Raw genomic sequence first — 20,758 nt, forward strand, 5'->3', positions numbered from 1 at the left:
ATTGTTACCTCACGTAATCTTTTATGTGCTTATGAGATTGAATTAATTATTTGAATTGGCATAGAGATATGTACAAGAGATTATTTTAATTTCATTAGTATGTATATGCGTTAACACATTTGCCTATTAAGACTTGTTTAATTGTTTGAATTGACATAGAGATATAGTCAAAAGATAAATGGATTTTGGTGGATAAATATGTTCATAAGTTAGCAAGTTACTGAGTTGCCATGAATTTATTCGTAACAACATGAACATGAGTTTAATAATTTTAAGTTAAGAAATGTAATTAATCTTGCATAATTAGGCCATCTTGATTAAAATAATCTTTTGAAATCGTGCATTGGAACTTTTATTTTATTTTTATTTATTTTACTTAGTTAAAAACTTAGTTTTTAAGCACCTTCTCAAATCAAAATATTTTTCTTCACCAAAGTGTTTTTAAATTGCATTCATAAATAATTCTTTTCACAGTTCCTGTGGGTACGATAAATCGACATTTACTTGTCACTTTATTACTTGTTGCGATTGTGTACACTTGCACGTTTCTATCGTTCCAAGTTTTTGGCGCCGTTGTCAGTGACTGTTTTAAAAAGTCATTATTTGTGAATTTGTTAATTTTGCATTTTAGTTTATTTTTCTGTTTACTTTTTAACTTAATTAATTTTTCTGTGTTTATTTCAGGTGTTTATGAGTATTGACCGAATTAACGATTTACTCCTTTTAGACCCTGAGATTAAAAGAACTTTTCAACAACGAAGAAGACAAGCAAGTAAGAGAAGGATCGAAGAGATGAACTTCGAAAATCCGAATTAAGAAAATGGATCAAACCCTGCTCAAAATCCTATCCTTATTGCTGATGATAAGGATAGAGCTCTAAGACAGTATGTCGTGCCAGTGTTTCATGATCTTAATCCTGGTATTAGGAGACCCGAAATTGAGGCACAATAGTTCGAACTGAAGCCAGTCATGTTCCAAATGCTTCAGATAGTGGGCCAATTCAGTGAAACGCCTACCAAAGATCCTCATATTCACTTAAGGCTGTTTATGGAGGTGAACGATTCTTTCAAGTTAGCCGGAGTACCCGAAGATGCATTATGATTGAAGCTATTCCCATATTCACTAAGGGACAAAGCTCAAGCCTGGTTGAAGTCATTGCCACCAAATTCAATTACCACCTGGAAATAGTTAGCAGAAAGATTCCTTATGAAGTATTTCCCGCCTAGCAAGAATGCTAAGTTGAGGAACGAGATCACTGCTTTCCAACAAATGGATGATGAGTCCTTGTATGAGGCATGGGAAAGGTACAAAGAATTATTACGGAAGTGCCCTCATCACGGAATCCCACATTGCATCCAACTTGAAACGTTTTATAATGGTCTCAACGTACACACAAGGATGGTAGTGGATGCTTCTACTAATGGTGCTCTCCTTTCTAAGTCTTATAATGAGGCTTATGAAATCATTGAGAGGATTGCCAGCAACAATTATCAATGGCCAACCAATAGAGCAGCGTCAGGTAGATGAGTCACTAGAATACATGAAGTAAACGATCTTACTTCACTCGCATCTCAGGTATCCTGAAGATCCTCAATGCTTAAAAATTTTACCACTAATAGGTTTAATAGTTTGCAGCACAACCACTGAATCAATTTGAAAATGTAGCCTATGTCTATTGTGGGGAAGGACATTTGTTCGAAGGATGTCCATCGAACCTAGAATTCATGTATTAGATGGGTAACCAGAACTAAAATCGAGGAAGGTAAGGACTGCAATCTAATTTCTATAGCCCATAGTGGCGAAACCTCCCAAAATTTTCCTGGAGTAACCAAGGGGCTGAAACCAATAACACTTACGCCCAACCTAGACCGACCCAGCCACCCAATTTCCCCAACAAGTTCAGAAACAAACCCAAGCTGAACTGTCCAATAGCTTAAAGAACCTATTGAAGGCATACATGGCAAAAAATGACGCCACTTTAAGGAATTTGGAGAATCAAATGGGCCAGCTTGCAACTGTACTAAAAAATCAACCATAAGGTTCTTTACCTAGTGATACAGAGAATCCGAGGAATCTTGGGAATGAGCATTGTAAAGTGTTGACATTGAGGAGCAGAAACACATTAGAGTCCAACACCGACGAAGTTGAAAAGGAGTGTAACGCCCCAGAATTTGAGCCTAGAAGTATTGGGTTTTGACCAAGGGAACGGTTTCGAAACTGTGTACAGAAGTATGTCTATTTTAGTGGTTAAGGGTCCTGACAGGAGTTGGAAAAGTGGATAAAACCCTGGATGCTTGGATGTAGGCCTTTTAAATTATTGTGTTAAAAAATGTCATAATGAAGCATGTGGTCTAGTGGTTGTGGCGTCATTAAGGTTGCAAGGGAGCCTGGGTTCAAGTCTTGGCTCTTGCAATTTATTTTGGTTTTTCTTTTAAAGGAACCTAGACTTTGGCCTTTAGACCTTTTAGTTAATTGAAGGCAAAATGTGACACAAAAGAGCTTGTGACAAGGAGACATGGGGCGTGTTGAGCTATTGAGGGGGGCTTGGGTTTGAATCCTATTGGAAGCAAAAAGGATATTTATTTTGCTAGCATGAGGCGGTAGGAGTTTGAGGTGGTTTCAAACTTAGTTGGGTGAGAGTTTGAATGGGTCTAAGAGGTTGTTATGGAGGATATCAATGAGGGATATATTTGGAGAGATTTGAGGAGAGAATATTGAGATTTGGGGAGGTTGTTCCTTGTTCCTTGTTCTAAATGGGGGAGATCGGCGAGGCTGGAATAAGAGTGTTCGGATTGAAGGGAATCTGCAAATCGCATCAGGTGTGTAAACTCCCCACTATAACTGTAGAACGACAAAAGCCGAAAAGCTAAAATATGGCACATTTGAGACCACACGAGTGTTGAAAGCCAAACCTGCGAATCATGGGTGATAAACTGTGGAGGTCTCTATGAGCATTTTCATGGGCTTAGGCCAAAATGGGCCACGTTGGGCCGAAATGGGCTGTGTGGGCCCCACACTGATGAAATCCACGAATTGTGACAAATACTGGACTGGTCTATATAAATCTCATAGCCGTAGCGAAATTTGGGCTGAACGGGCCACACGAGCGTGTGGGCCCATTTGGGTCGAGTAATGGGCATTGGGGCCATTTACGTTGTTATGACCAATTAGGTTACCTAAGTCGCTCGAGGCGACTGCGGACCTTTCAAGAGGTTGATATCTGAATCGAGACTTTAAAATAGGTAAAATAATCGTAATGCCCATGTAGGGTAAAATGACCGTAATACCCCCGTAGGGTAAAATGACCATAATGCCCCCGTAAGGTAAAATAACCGTAATGCCCCAATAGGGTAAAATGACCGTAATACTCTTATAGGGTAAAATGGCCGTAATGCCCCTATAAGGTAAAATGACCGTAATGCCCTTGTAGGGTAAAATGACCGTAATGCCTTGGTGGGTAAATGACTATTTTTGCCCCTCGAGGTCAAATGATTGTTTTGTCTATGGTTAAATGACTGATTTGTCTGTGTTTGGGATAACTGATTTGTCTGTGATTTGAATGACTGATTTTGAGTATGGCATTCTACATACACGAAATACTGCATGGGGTTGGGATACTGTTATGAAGGAAGTATTGTACTGGTGGCTCTGCCACAATCACTGTTATTGGTAGCTTGGCCACATATACTATTACTGGTAGCTTTGTTGCGATACTATTGCTGGTAGCTTTGTTACGATGCTACTGATGGCTTTGTGCAAATCATAGTACCGTTACTGATGGCTTTGTGCCGATCATATTACCGTTATCAATGGTTGTGTGCTGATCATTTCACTATTATTGATGATTGTGTGCCGATCATATCACTGCTACTGATGACTTTGTGCCGATCATGTTACCGTTACTGATGGCTATGTGCCGATCATATCACTACTACTGATAGCTTTGTGCCAATCATGTTACCGTTACTGATGGCTGTGTGCCAGTCATATCACTGCTACTGATGGCTTTGTGCCAATCACATTACTGTACTTATGGCTTGTAGCCATTCTGTTTATATCTTATAGGTATCCTGTTTACGGCTCTTAGCTATTCTGACTACTGGCAACTCTACTGCATTATTACTACTGGCAGCTATGCTACGATATTGGTGTGAGGGTTGGGTGGGTCGACTCTATTCCCACATGGTGTGTTGGGTTGGTACGGGTGGTGTGTTGGCTAGATTGGGATGGGTTTGCATACTTGCACCATACTGATACTATATCGAGCTTAGGCCCACACTATTTCTGTATCGGGCTAAGGCCCATACTGTACTGTTACTGTTAAAGGGCTCTAGGCTAGACTGATTCTGTTCTGTATGCCAACTGTTTGATAAGGGATTACACACTGAGTTTTCATAAACTCACCCTCTCCTCTTAATTGTGCATGTAATCCTCAGCCATAGTTGATTCGGTGCTGTGAGGGACTCGGAGGTGGCCACACAACCACATCAGCTTTCGTTTTTAGCTTTTGATTTATAAGTAACTGAATTTGGGTATTTTTATGTAAAAAGGCCTCTTTAAAGTTATAAACTTTAAATTGGAGTTTTTTATTTAGTTTGATATAAACTAATAGTTGTAGAATAAGACAGGTTTTCAAAACGTAACCGTTTTCAAAGACACCACGTTTTCGCAATAAATGAGATTTTGGAAAATTTATAACGTTTTAAAAGTGATTAGTTTTTAATGATGCACGCTTGGAAATGAACAACCCGTTTTGGAATCACCATTTAATAACAAAATGATTAATTGATTTTAAAGATTTTAACAACAACAAGTTTTATGCTAAACACCTCAATGTGACACTACCAGATTTGACCATAACTCTTAGGCCGAGTTTGGGGTGTTACAAGAAGCCAACCGATGCTTAAGAATCAAAGGAAGTTCAACCGAGTGTTGAAATTTTAATTTCACCGGAACCATAATTTGCGAAATCTGACAAGGTAACTTCTGAACCAGCTAATTCTAATAAAATAACAACTCTGTTAGATGCAGAATTGCCATAGAAGACAAATCAACCAGTTCCAGTAAAGAAGCCTCCACCACCCTACCCTCAAAGACTTTAGAAGCAAAAGCAGGAAATTCATTTCAAGAAGTTCTTAGACATACTCAAGCAACTTTATATCAACATTCTGTTTGTCGAAGCAATTGAACAAATGCTAAACTACGTCAAATTCATGAAGGATATCCTGTTAAAAAAATGAATACTTGGAGAATTTGAGACGGTAGCCCTGACAAAGGAATGCAGTGCATATCTTCAAGACAAACTACCCCCAAAGTTGAAGGATCTTGGATGTTTTACCATACCTTGCAACATTGGAGCAACATATTATGGTTAGGCACTATGTGACTTGGGTGCGAGTATAAACTTGATGCCTATGTCAATATTTAGGAAGTTGGGGATAGGTGAAGTTAGACCTACTACGGTTACACTTCACTTAGCAGATCGATCCTTAGCAGATCCAGAAGAAAAAATCACGGACGTATTGGTACGTGTAGACAGATTTATTTTTCCTGCTGACTTTGTGGTTCTAGACTTTGAAGTAGATAAAGAAGTTCCAATCATCTTAGGAAAGCCTTTCTTAGCAATTAGAATGACCCTTATTGATGTGCAGAAGGGCGAACTTACTATGCATGTTCAGGATGATCAGGTAACATTTAATGTTTTTAAGTCTATGCGATTTCCTGACAGAATTGATAATTGTTCTGCAGTGTCCAATTTAGAGAAATTAATCATGGAAAAGTAACTTAACTATGTTGAGGAACCATTGGAACAAATTTTGACATCAGACCCTCCAAATGATGAAAAGGAGGATGAATAATTAGCTTTGCTAAAAGCTAATCAAAGGGGATTTAATCCACAATCCCGTTTTGAATCTTTGGAGTTAGAGAATAGGGATTATGCCTAACCAAAAGCGTCAATCGAGGGGCCACCTAAATTAGAACTAAAGGTACTTCTCTCACATTTAAAATATGTTTATTTAGGTAACGCTTCTACTTTGCCTGTGATTGTTTAAGAGAAATTAACCGTTGAGAAGAAGAGAAACTCATCCTAGTATTGAAACAATTCAAGAAGGCCATCAAATGGACCATAGTCGATATTTGTGATATTAGTCCATCTGTATACATGCATAAGATCATCCTAGAAGATGGGAAAAAAGGAAAGATTGATGGACAATGAAGATTGAACCCCATAATAAAGGACGTGGTGAAAAAGGAAATCATCAAGTGGTTAGATACGGGTATAATTTACCCCATCTTAGACAGTTCGTGGGTGAGTCCGGTCTAGTGCGTGCCAAAGAAAGGATGTATTACAGTCATTGAAAATGAGAATAACAAGTTGATAATGACTAGAACGGTTACGTGATAGAGAATTTGCCTCGATTACCTGAAGCTAAACAAGGCGACTAGGATAGATCACTTTCCTTTGTCGTTCTATTATTGTTTTCTTGATGGATGGATAGACATTATCAACTTGTTTAGCTTCCGATAATCGATGCAAATTCTCTATCGTGTAACCGTTCTAGTCATTATCAACTTCTTATTCTCATTTTCCTAGATGATGGAAGTCTATGATGTCTATTTTTAATGACATGGTTGAGAAATAATCGGAACTCTTTATGGATGATTTTTCAGTATTTGGAGATGCATATGATGATTGCCTAGCCAATCTAGCCAAGGTACTAAGGTGATGCGAAGAAACAAACCTCGTACTCAACTGGGAAAAGTGCCATTTCATGGTACGAGAATGTATTGTTCTAGGGCATCGGATAATGAGACATGGAATTGAGGTAGATAAAGCAAAGGCAGACGTTATTGAGAAACTTCCACCTCCAACATCTGTAAAGAGTGTTAGGAGTTTCTTGGGCCACGCCGGTTTCTATTGAAGATTTATCAAGGACTTCTCCAAAATTGCTAAACCCTTATGCAAATTATTGGAGAAGGACACGACGTTCAAAATTGATGAAGAGTGCTTAAGAGCTTTCAAAGATTTGAAGAGTCGATTAGTTCAGCACCTATAATCGTCACACCAGATTGGGATTTGCCATTTGAATTGATGTGTGACGCAAGTGACTTCGTGATAGGAGCCATCATGGGCTAGTAAAGGAATAAATTTATTCATCCCATCTACTACGCAAGTCAGACTTTGACAGGAGCTCAACTGAATTACATGGTTACAGAGAAAGAGTTACTTGCTATTGTGTTTGCTTTTAACAAGTTTCGATCCTATCTTGTAGGTACCAAAGTGACTATCTATACGGACTATTCAGCAATTAAGTATTTACTTGCCAAGAAAGACGCTAAACTAAGATTGATTCGATGGGTACTTCTACTTCAAGAGTTCGATCTAGAAATTCAAGATCGAAAGGGAGTAGAAAACCAAGTAGCAGTCCACTTGTCCAGATTGGAGTCTCAAGAAGGGAATTCTCCACTTATACCAATTCAAGAGACATTTCAGATGAACACATACTGAAGGTAAATCATGTCTATAATACCCCTTGGTTTGCTGATATTGCTAACCATTTAGCTTATGGTTTGATGTCGATTGATAAGACATATAATCAAAAGAAAATGTTTCTTCATGATGTGAAGTACTATTGTTATAGGGCATCGAATAACGAGACATGGAATCGAGGTAGATAAAGCAAAGGTAGACGTTATTGAGAAACTTCCACCTCCAACATCTGTAAAGAGTGTTAGGAGTTTCTTGGGCCACGCCGGTTTCTATCGAAGATTTATCAAGGACTTCTCTAAAATTGCTAAACCCTTATGCAAATTATTGGAGAAGGACACGGTGTTCAAAATTGATGAAGAGTGCTTAAGAGCTTTCAAAGATTTGAAGAGTCGATTAGTTTCGGCACCCATAATCGTCACACCAGACTGGGATTTGCCATTTGAATTGATGTGTGACGCAAGTGACTTTGTGATAGGAGCTGTCATGGGCCAGCGAAGGAATAAATTTTTTCATCCCATCTACTACGCAAGTCGGACTCTGACAGGAGCTCAACTGAATTACATGGTTACAGAGAAAGAGTTACTTGCTATTGTGTTTGCTTTTGACAAGTTTCATTCCTATCTTGTAGGTACCAAAGTGACTGTCTATACGGACTATTCAGCAATTAAGTATTTACTTGCCAAGAAAGACGTTAAGTTGAGACTGATTCGATGGGTACTTCTACTTTAAGAGTTCGATCTAGAAATTCAAGATCGAAAGGGAGTAGAAAACCAAGTAGCAGACCACTTGTCCAGATTGGAGCCGCAAGAAGGGAATTCTCCACTTATACCAATTCAGGAGACATTTCCATATGAACACATACTGAAGGTAAATCATGTCCATAATACCCCTTGGTTTACTAATATTGCTAACTATTTTGCTTGTGTTTTGATGTCGATTGATAAGACATATCATCAAAGGAAAATGTTTCTTCACGATGTGAAGTACTATTTATGGGAAGAGTCATACTTGTTTAAAAAGTGTGCAGATCAAATGATCAGGAGATATGTGGCAGAAGATGAAGTACATAAGATTCTATACCATTGTCGCTCAGCTCTGAGTAGGGGACACTTCGGAGGTACACATACTGTGGCCAAGGTATTGCAAGCTGGATTCTTTTGGCCAACACTATTTAAAGATGCATATGATTACGTAAGGAGCTGTGATCAATGTCAAAGGGTTGGATACGTCACCAACAGAAATGAGATGCGTCGAACAACATCATTAAGGTATAATTATTCGATGTTTGGGGTATTGAATTTCTCAGACCTTTTCCTTCGTCTTTTGGTCAAAGTACATATTGGTGGCAGTAGAGTATGTGTCTAAGTGGGTTAAGGCTGAGGCATATCCGATAAACGATGCTAAGGTTGTGATGAAGTTTTTGCAGAAGCACGTGTTCACAAAGTTTGGAACCCCATGAGCCATCATCAGTGATGAAAGGTCCTATTTTGTGAACAAGTGGTTGAAATGGTTACTAGATAAACATTGAGTGAAGCACAAGGTTGCCACAACTTAGCATCCACAGACAAATGGGCAAGTTGAATTGGCAACAAAGAGATCAAAGGCATACTCGAGAAGGTAGTTTGCCCGAACCAACAAGATTGGTCTAAAAGACTGGGTGATGCTTTATGGGCCTGCAAGACAACATACCAGACACTTTTAGGGATGTCACCCTATAGGTTAGTCTTTGGGAAAGCCTATCATCTGCCCTTGGAGTTAGAGTACAAAGCTTACTGGGCTCTCCAACAACTCAACTTGGATTTTAAGCTTGCTAAAGAGAAACAGATGTTCCAACTCAATGAGTTAGAAGAATTTCAAATGTTCTCATACTAGAATGCCAAATTACTCAAGGAAAGACTTAAGAGATGGCATGACAAGCACATTTGGGTTCGAGAATTTAAAGCAGGTCAGCAAGTCTTGTTATTCAATTCCATATTAAGGTTCTTTCTAGGTAAGTTAAAATCACATTGGTCCTATCCGTTTACGATTCACCGAGTTTATCCATATGGAGTTGTCGAACTTCAAAGTAAGGGAGGTAATTTTCGAGTCAATGCTCAGCGCTTAAAACATTACCAGGGGATAAAATTGAACAGGATCAAATCTCATTTATTTATCAGATATTTAACTTTTCTTGTTTTTATTTTTAAATAAATGATTTAGGGTATATTTTCGGGATTAGTATGTTTAAATAAATTATGTCTAGGAGATTGGAACTTAAGTAGGACCATTTGTGACCCCTCCAATCTTTCCTGGGAATTGATTTTAACATAATCTTCCAAGAAATTATTCCCTAATTGGCAAAATAAATTTTTAGTTTTCAAATAAAAGGGTCAATTTTGATCCAAGTTTTAAATTGGAACTCAATTTCAAATTTTCCTTAAGTCTAGGTACTTAATTGAATTATTTTCAAAATTTGGTTGCTCTTTTTGTAAATATTAAAAATTTAGATGTCTTTTTTTGTAAATATTTTCAAAAGGCATCTAGAATAAATGTTTTTAATTTAATAAATAAGATGATAATCATTAATATATAATTATATCCATTATAATATATATTAATTATTATCAACTTTGCATAGAATTAGGATTAGTTTAAATTTTATCATATTTTATTTAATAAGTTCTTTAATAAATTAAGAACAAATAATAATTTAATATACATTATATTAAATATTAGTTGTTGTTAACTTTATGTAGAATTAGAACCTAGAATATTTTAATTATTAATTTGTTCTAAGAATTCAAATTAAACTCCTACTGCATCCACTATAAATTTCACCTACCTTTTCCATTTTTTCACTCACCTCTCAATTAAATCCTAGCATCTACAACCCACCAAGCACCTAATCACCTAGTTCCGAACTCTCTAGCTGCAACACCGCCCAGCTCCATTCGGCACCCTCACCCATTCACCTAGCAGCCTACGCACGCACCCAACAGCCCCCACGCACAATGTGCACATCAGCAGCCGCTCCGTCTCACTGCACCTGCCACCCGTCCAGCTCCAGTTGCTCGCTAGGCCTGCTCGACGCACTTGCTTGCTGACCACTTCCCTGCATTTGCGCAGCACATGCATGCCTTACTGTTCCTTAGCATGCCTCTGCCGCCTTGCTACTCACACCACACCATCAAGACACCTTACAACCATCCCTAAACCAACCTCTTTTGCTCTAGATTTATTTTCTTTGAGTTCTTAACTATTATAAAAAAGTGGTAAGCCACATTTTTCTCCTAAAATTTCAATTTTATTTAATTATTTAATTCTTCAAATTATTGAATTATTAATATTTTATACTAATTAAATTTTTGAGAAAATATTTGTTTTATCTTATGATCAGGTTAATCATGCCTTGCAAAAGAACTCGTGCCTCTGCTCAAATTGACGAATCACAAAATAAATTCCATTGTGAGGAAGCCAAAGCAAGATAGAAAGTTTTTTTAAGAATCAACAGATGCATCTAGAGAAAGGCTTTACATTGAAAGAAAGCAATTATATTGATTTCATGGCGCTCATTCGTCAGGTTGATGAAGCTCTCAATTGGGAGTTGTTTTATGAGAAAAGACCTAGTGTGGATGAGGAGTTAGTTCATGATTTTTTTTGAATTTAATCTCAAGAGAGTTGACGGAAGTTTCTGTTCACAGAATCAAGGTACCAATAACCTTAAACGCTATTAATGAATTCTTTGAATTACTTGATTTTGAAAATGAAAAATATTCTTCCTTCATGAGAAATATTGAGTCTAAAAATCTGCAAGAAATTCTCAAGGAACTTACAGTTCCAGGTTCTAAGTGGACTGTGTAAAAGCAAGGAATTCACACTTGTCACAGAGAATATTTGACACCACTAGTGAAGGCATGGTTCTACTTCATTCGATTTAGCCTTATGCCTATTTCACATGGGACTACAATTTAATTAGAGCAAATGGTCTTACTATACTCGATTTTAACTGGAAAGACCATTGATGTGGGAAAAATCATTCTAAGAGAAATACGGAATTGTGCTGCTAGACGTTTTGGTCCAGCTTACTTTCCTTTTACGATAACAATTTTGTGCTTGAAAGCTAAAATTCTTGCAAACGTAAAGAAGACAAGTTATAACTAGGGCACAATCACAGATTGGGACCTCTATCGAATAGTCAGAGACTCTATTCCACAGCAATGAGTTGAAGAGAGCGAGGATCCTGAAGCAACAGAAGAAGAATATCCTAAAGAGATCGAACCAATGCAGTCAACTAAAATCCCTGATAAGGCAAAACCAATGGAACCAGTAACCAAACTTGACGTCGCAACTTTAATGTTCAGGGCTCAATCGCCTCGCCCAGATCTTCGAGATGAGCTGTCAAAGTTGATGGACATCATGCAACATATGTAGCAGCAGCAATAGGCTTACTGGAGATATTCAAAAATACGAGATGACTCAATGAGAAGTGGTCTTACGAAAATATTCAATGACCCATTTATTGTTGTGCCTGAGTTTCCAGATTTCATATTTGAACCATGGAGTCCACTATCGAAGAGGGGCAAAAGCGATTCATGCAAAAATAAAGATGGTGGAGCAAAAGATGAGTCGAATTCAGAGGGATCTGCATATAAATAAAAAAGGGGGATCTTGACCTTATTTTATTTCCGTTCTTAGGTTATTTAGTAGGATTAGGTTTTATTAGGAATTTTTATCTTCACATAATAAAACAAGAGGTGGAAATCATTAATAAAAATGAACAAGTTGCAAGGTATAAAGTGTGGCAATAGATATATACATGTCTAAAATTGGATCTAGAGAGAGCTTGGTACTTAAGTAGTCAAATTGACTCACCTCCTCTTTGCTAGAACCCTACCTGGTGTATAGTATTATTCACTTTTAATAATGAGGACATTGTTCATCTTAAGTAGGAGGGACCGAAAAGTTGAAATTATTTCCACTCAAAATAAAATTTTCTTTTGATTATGATTATGATATATTTTGCTCAAAATTTTGAAATTTTGTTAAGTATGCTAAAATTCAGTATAAATAAAGTTCGATTATTTTAGTAATTGTTATGACATAAAATGTATTTTTAATAAAGCATGCAAATCATACCATAAAATTTTAGTTCCTTAGGAAAGCTAGGCATGCATGAAAGTTTAAGTCTCTAGAATTGAATTAGTAGTTTCTTGAGGCGAAATCCTAGGAAGCATGGAATGTTGAAAATGATTTAGGCAACTTTTGTTTACATCGTTTGAGCCTTTCAGGCCAACCTTGATGAAATTTTATCCCTTGAAACCCAACTTTGAGACTATATGGCCTAATTTTATTTGAACCCTTGCAATATCTTGCCATCACTTCTCTCTTAATTATCTTTAAATTGTCTCAAACACTAGACTCAGTACTATTCAGAATATTATTTGAAAGTAAGTTTTGGGGAGTTGAAAATAAGTATCAAATGCTCAAAAAAATTGTAGTACATACAGTAAAATGCTTGTGAAAAAAATAGAGAGCATATGTACTTGAAAGAAAATAGATGTACAAAAGAGCATGTGAAAGCAAAATAAGTTGGTATATTGAAGGTAATTATTTTGAAGCTCCGATTTAAGCTGAGTTTAGGGTTTTTAGCCTAATTTTATCTATCTTTTACATACCCCTAGCCTTGCCACATTACAACCTTGTTAAATTCCTATTGATTCAAGTTTCTACACTACCTACATTAGTAGAGAGAAATTGCTATGTTCAACATAAGAAGGCATAAGTTAAACTTAATGATTGCAACTTAATCTTGAATAAGGGAATAAAATCAAATTGGTAGGGATTTAACATGTATTTATTAGGAAGCATTTAGTCTATTTTTGCTATCATAAGAATGATTTAGATTAATTTGAATGATATGTATCCATAAGTAGCATAAATATCAAATTTCTTATTCTTGAGCATAAGTATACCAAATTCATACTTTTGGGAAGAATGTTGTTCTGAAGGAATTGTTCAAAGGTGTTTCCAAGAAATTCTTTTCAATTTGTGCATTACTTGGGACGAGCAATGAATTAAGTTTGGGGGTGTGGAAACACGAAAATATACACACTTTTTTATGCCCTTTTTAACTCAAATTCATGGATTTTCGATAAGATTCTTGTTGAAAAATATATAATTATTATAAAATAATTGTTTTGTACTTAAACTATTAAAATTTTTAATTTTAATTAATTTTATAATTATTTTTTATTATTTTTGATAGATTTGCACAAATGGCGAAAAATGACTTGACAGACACTACTAGAAGCACAAAAGCAAGTAGCAATTTTGAAGCATCAAGGTGAAATAATTTTTCAGCATAAGACGGTCCAAATTATGTGTATTAATTCATAATATAATTAATTTTAATTTTAATCCAATTTAATTTTGGTTAAATAAATTATAATTAATTAATTATGAAAAGGGCTCCAGTTGAGCTGAACCGAGAAAATCGAACCAATCGAGCATTCGTTAGCCCAAAACCATCCCACATGCTGACCCAATAAGCTTCCTTGGCTGATTATTTGGCTTCCAAAATGGCCCTTGAAGACTTCTTCAAATTGCATTCAAACCCCTCCACTATTTGTGCCTTTCTGGATTTGCCCCTACCTTAATATAGCAAGTTTGAAAACTTCAAACTTGCCACATGTGTGGCCAGCCATAGGGGGACTTTATGATTGCTAATTTTTTCTAATTTTGGCAGCCATCTCAACCTATAAATATCCCCTTGGCTGCTTACTTCAAACACATCTTAACTCTTCTCATCTCTTCACTTCTCTCTTATTTTTCTCTCTTCATTTCCCTTCCATTATTCTTCATTCCCTTTTCGATCTCACCTCTTGAAAAAGATTCATTCATCCATCATTTGGAGCAGTATTCAAGTATTTTTAGAAGCCTTGGTTCGACAAGAGCAAGCGGAGAAGGAGTGGAGCAAACTAGTCAAGCCATGAGAGAACACCGTATTTTATTCTTGTTCCCTATCCTTTTAATTTTGTTGTTGCTATGATGAACATGTCTATGAATATTTTTGATGTTGAAATGTTTAATTTAATTAATCTGGATTAAATTTAATTCGTGTTAGGTTGATTGCATTTCGTCTACTTAATTTATTAAAATTGTGCTAGTGTTGTTATACGCCTCGGTAGGATGTTTGATTAAGTAAACCCATGACTAAGTTATTCTTGCATTACAATTGTAAGGTAACTAATGAATTAATTATTTAAACAGATTGAAATTGTAATTAATTGACACTGTACTTAATCAGTGCATGTTTAATAATCTAAGGTAGCTGAGGATTAAATTAGCAACGGTATCTAACGATACATTAGCCTTGCATAACTTGCAAGATTATTGTGATTAAACTGTTTCAAGGTAGAAATACATTGTTACCTCATATGATCTTTTATGTCCTTATGAGATTGAATTAATTGTTTGAATTGGCATAGAGATATGTACAAGAGATTATTTTGATTTCATAAGTATGTATGTGTATTAACACATTTGCTTATTAAAATTTGTTTAATCGGTTGAATTGACATAGAGATATAGTCAAGAGATAAATGGATTTTAGTAGGTGAGTATGTTCATAAGTTAGTAAATTACCGAGTTGCCGTGAATTTATTCGTAACAACATAAACATGAGTTGAAAAATTCTAAGTTAAGAATTGGAATTAATCTAGCACAATTAGGTCATCTTGATTAAAATCATCTTCTGAAATCGTGCATTGGAACTTTTATTTTATTTTTATTTATTTTACTTAGTTAAAAACTTAGTTTTTAAGCACCTTCTCAAACCAAAATATTTTTCTTCACCAAAGTGTTTTTAAATTGCATTCATAAATAATTCTTTTCACAGTCCCTATGGTACGATAAATTGACATTTACTTGTCACTTTATTACTTGTTGCGATTGTGTACACTTGCACATTTCCGTCGTTCCAAACACACTTATGACAAGGTCATTGGACGAGCACTGAGTATTTACTTTTGTAATGGTATGTCGTTAGGGAGAGCTCAGTCACGATACGTGGAAACACGAAAATATACACACTTTTTCATGCCCTTTTTAACTCAACATCATGCAGTTTCAGTAAAATTCTTGTTGAAAAATATATAATTATTTTAAAATAATTAAATTTCACTCAAATTATTAACATTTTGAATTTTAATTAATTTTGATTATTTTCGACAGATTTACACAAATGGCGAAAAACAACTTGGCAGACAGTACTAGAAGCACAAAATCGAGAAGCGATTTTGAAGCATCAAGGAGAACTAACTTTTCAGCCTAAGACATTCCAAATTATGCATATTAATTCATAATAAAATTAATTTTAATTTTAATTTTAATCCAATTTAATTTGGGTTAAATAAATTATTGTTTATTAATTTTTAAAAGGGGCCCAGTTGAGCTGAACCGAGAAAACCGATCCAACAGAGCATTGGGCAGCCCAAAATCGTCCCACATGCAGACCCAATCAGCTTGTTTGGCTGATTATTTGGCTTGGAAAATAGCCCTTGAAGACTCCTTCAAATTGCATTCAAACCCCTCCACTATTTATGTCTTTCTAGATATGCCCTTACCTTAAAATAGCAAGTTTGAAATCTTCAAACTTGCCACATGTGTGGCCGGCCGTGGGGGGGCTCTGTGGGTGCTGATTTTTGCTGATTTTAGAAGCCATCTCAACCTATAAATAACCCCTTGGCTGCTCACTTTAAACACATCTCAACCTTTCTCATCTATTCACTTCTCTCTCATTTTTCTCTCTTCATTTCCCTTCTATTATTCTCCATTCCCTTACCGGTTTCATCTCTTGAAAAAGAGTCAATCAACCACCATTTGGAGTAGCATTCAAGTGTTTGTAGAAGCCTAAGTTCGACAAGAACAAGCGCAGAAGGAGGAGTGGAGCAAACTAGTCAAGCCTCGGAGAGACACCGGATGTGATTCTTGTTCCTTATCCTTTTAATTTTGTTGTTGTTACGATGAACATGTCTATTAATATTTGTGATATTGATATGTTTAATTTAATTAATATAGCTTAAATTAAATTCGTGTTAGGTTGATTGAATTTCGTCTACTTAGTTTATTAAAATTTTGTTTGTGTTGTTATAGGCATCGGTAAGATGTTTGATTAAGTAAAACCATGACTAAGTTATTCTTCCATTACAATTGTAAGGTAAATAATGAATTAATTATTTAAATGGATTAAAATTGTAATTAATTGACATGATACTTAATCAATGCATGTATAATCATCTAAGGTAGCTGAGGGTTAAATTAACAATGGTATCTAACGATACATTAGCCTTGCATAACTTGCAAGATTATTGTGATTAAACTGTTTCAAGGTAGAAATACATTGTTACCTCATATGATCTTTTATGTCCTTATGAGATTGAATTAATTGTTTGAATTGGCATAGAGATATGTACAAGAGATTATTTTGATTTCATAAGTATGTATGTGCATTAACACATTTGCTTATTAAAATTTGTTTAATCGGTTGAATTGACATAGAGATATAGTCAAGAGATAAATGGATTTTAGTAGGTGAGTATGTTCATAAGTTAGTAAATTACCGAGTTGCAGTGAATTTATTCGTAACAACATAAACATGAGTTTAATAATTCTAAGTTAAGAAATAAAATTAATCTAGCACAATTATGTCATCTTGGTTAAAATCATTTTTTTGAAATCGTGCATTGGAAAACTTTTTTTACCTAGTTAACATCTTAGTTTTTAATCACCTCCTCAAATAATTCTAAGTGTTTTTAATTGCATTCACAAATAATTCTTTTCACAGTCCCTGTGGGTATGATAACTCGACATTTACTTGTCACTTTATTACTTGTTTCAATTGTGTACACTTGCACATTTTCGTCGTTCCAAGTTTTTGGCGCCGTTGTCGAGGATTGTTTTGAAAAGTCATTATTGGTGAATTTTTTAATTTTGCATTTTGGTTTATTTTTCTATTAAATTTTAATTCCATTTTTATTTTTATGTTTTGTTTCAGGTTTTTATTAGTGTTTATCAAAATTATTGACTTACCCACCGTAGACCCTGAAATTGAAAGGACTTTCAAAAAAATGAAAAGACAAGCGAACCAAAGAAGGGCTGAAGAGATGAATTTTGAAAATCAAAACCAAAATCCAAGAGGAACATTTTCTTATAGTACTCACAATTTGATCTTTTTTGCCGATGATAGAAACTATGCCATTCGACAATATGTCATTCCTCTATTCAACGACTCAATCCGAGTATTAGGAGACCCAAAATCGGGGCACAACAATTCAAGCTGAAGCCGGTCATGTTCCAAATGTTGCAAAATATAGGTCAATTTAGTGGGATTCCTACTGAAGACACACATCATCATCTTCAGCTATTCATGGAAGTGAGTGACTCATTTAAACTAGTCGGGGTGATCGAGGACGCCTTGAGACTGAGATTATTTCAATATTCCTTAAGAGATAGAGCACGAGCGTGGTTGAACTCCTTGCCGTCCGGTTCCATAACTACATGGCAAGAGTTGGTTGAACGTTTCGTAGTGAAATATTTTCCTCCATCTTTGACCGCCAAGATCCGAAATGAACTCACTTCATTTCAACAACTTGATGAAGAATCTTTATATGAGGCATGGGAGCGGTTCAAAGAGTTATTACGAAAGTGCCCTCATCACGGTATTCCTTACTGAGTTCAAATGGAGACTTTCTATATTGGTCTCAATATTCACACTAGAATGATGGTGGATGCTTCGGCAAATGGAACCCTTCTTTCTAAGTCTTATAATGATCCTTATGAGATTATTGAAAGAACTGCCAGTAATAACTATCAGTGACCAACCAACCGAGTAGCCTAAAAAAGACGAGTAGTAGGAGTACATGAAGCAGAGACACTTGCTTTTTTTAGCAACCCAGGTATCCTCTATGTCTTCTATGATTAAGAACATAATTGTTAATGGTTTCAATGGTAATCTGACAGGTTAGCAACTGAACCAGTTTGAGAATATTTTTTGTGAATACTGTGGAGATGACCATTTCATTGAAAATTGCCCTTCGAATCTAGAGTCAAAATATTACATGGGAAATCAAATTTGGAATGGTCCACAATCAAATTCTTAAAACTCTTCATGGTAGTATCATCCAAATTTTCGTTAGAGTAATCAATGGAAGGACCCTAGCAACTCTCTATTCCATGTCGACCAAATTATCCGCCAGAATATTCTCAACAAGTGCAACAACCCCCACCAACTGAATCTTTAAGTAATCTTGAGAATCTACTGAAGGCATACATAGAAAAGAATGATGACCTAATCCAAATCCAAGCAACAACATTGAAGAATTTAGGAAACCAAGTGGGACAGCTAGCCAATGAGCTCAGAAGCAGGCCCCAAGGTGTTTGGCCGAGTGACACAGAAAATCCAAGAATTTTAGGCAAAGAACATTGCAAAGTAGTCATTTTTCCAAGTGGAAAGACATTGGAGCCTAAGGTGGTTGAGGTTCAGGATGAGCCTATTGTAGCTCAAGATAAAGAGGAATTTCAATCGAGTGTTGAAACTCCTATTTTACAGAAGTCAGATTCGGTGATCCTTGATAAGGTAAACCATAAACCAGTTAATTCTAATTATCTAACACCTTTGTCGGATGCAAAAATATTTCCATAAAAGAGTTGTCTAGTTAAAGCTAAGATTCCACCACTGTCATATCCTCAACGATTCTAGAAGCATCAAAAGGAGACTCAGTTGAAAGAAATATTTGATGATGAGGTGACTTTTAATGACTTTGATGCTGCTAAATCCCTAGATATAGTTGAGGATTGCTCTACTATTTCTAAGATGGAATCGCTAGCTTCTACAGAATTGGAGCTTAATTCTTTAGACAATCCGTTAGAACATATTCTAATGGAGGATTCACCAAGTGATGAAGAAGATAAGAAATGCTTGGCTTTGTTAGAAGCTAATTCGAAGGAATTTACTCAAGAAGTTCCACTCGAATCATTAGAGTTGTCATCTTAGGAGTATACGCAACCAAAGTCTTTGGTTGAAGAGCCAACTAAATTGGAACTGAAGATTTTGTCTCCACATTTGAAATATGACTATTTGGGTCTGCCTTTGACTTTACACGTCATTATTTTAGTTAAGTTCACCAAAGATCAAGAAGAAGAGGCAATTGTTTTTTTTTTGGAAAAGCACAAGAAGGGTGTCGGATGGATTATTGTAGATTTTCGAGTCACGGGTTGGAAGATTTGTAGGAATTATAGGAAGTTAAATAAAGCCACCAGGAAAGATCATTATGGGTTTTCTTTCCCTAATAAAATGTTGGACAAATTTGATGGGAAAGAATATGATTACTTCCTAGATGGTTATGGTTGTTATGACAAATGGCCATTCGACACCACCATGGTCAATGATGATCCTGAATAAAATGGAGGGAGTTCTTTTCACTTTCTTTATCGTTATTTTATATTTTTAGTTTTTTTCTCATTTGAATAAAATGCTAGACTTAGATAAATATTTTTTTGGGGTCATTACATTAACTAAAATTCTTTCTAGGAGATTGGGACTTAAGCGAGACCATTTGTGACCCCTCCAGTCTTTCATTGAAGTTTAATTTAATGTAATCTTTTGAAAAATATTTTTCTAAGTAGCCCGAAGAATTTAAGTATTTGTTTTTTTAAATAAAAGGTCAACTTTTAACTGAAACATTAATTTTTTTTAGTTTACTTTTAGTACAGGAGCCTAGGATCCAAAAATGAGCTACCATTGAGCTTAAGACACTACTAGGAAGGAAATATTCAACCATTTTTCCGCACAACCCTATAGCCCTTACCTTTCTCCATCGCCTCTCCTAAGTAGCTCCATATTGCATCTCCCTTAACTCTTATATTCACAACCCTTAACTCTCTAAATCACCACCCTAAACACCTTTATTCAAAGCCACTAACCATTGCACCTAAACTATCCTTAAAACTGCCACCCCTTCCAACTTTAAACCTTACCCTCAGCTACTCACTCGCCTGCCCAAAATTGAAACCACCCTTAATAGATTTTCTAAGTTCGACGTTGAGAGTCCCTTCATCTAGCACCATTCCATGAAGTGAACAGTTTGATATAATAGCTATGCTGCAAGACATGAAGTTGCAGCAACAAGATTACTAGAAATACTCAAAAATACGGGATGAATCAATCAGAGATGCATTTAAAATATATATTTCATAACCCGTTTGTTTTTGTGCCTGAATTTCTAGACT

General features: G+C 35.8%; 2 non-coding genes across 2 annotated transcripts; both read right to left on the bottom strand.

Annotated features, from left to right (window-relative positions):
- Window positions 1-1,236: 1,236 nt before the first annotated feature.
- LOC121216697 (small nucleolar RNA R71) lies at window positions 1,237-1,343 on the bottom strand. Its single transcript, XR_005912876.1, has one exon. It is a non-coding gene; the product is annotated as a small nucleolar RNA R71 (small nucleolar RNA).
- A 16,743-nt stretch (window positions 1,344-18,086) lies between these two features.
- LOC121216588 (small nucleolar RNA R71) lies at window positions 18,087-18,193 on the bottom strand. Its single transcript, XR_005912768.1, has one exon. It is a non-coding gene; the product is annotated as a small nucleolar RNA R71 (small nucleolar RNA).
- Window positions 18,194-20,758: the final 2,565 nt, after the last annotated feature.

This window comes from Gossypium hirsutum, chromosome D04 (genome assembly GCF_007990345.1).
Source record: "Gossypium hirsutum isolate 1008001.06 chromosome D04, Gossypium_hirsutum_v2.1, whole genome shotgun sequence".
NCBI classification, from domain to species: domain Eukaryota; kingdom Viridiplantae; phylum Streptophyta; class Magnoliopsida; order Malvales; family Malvaceae; genus Gossypium; species Gossypium hirsutum.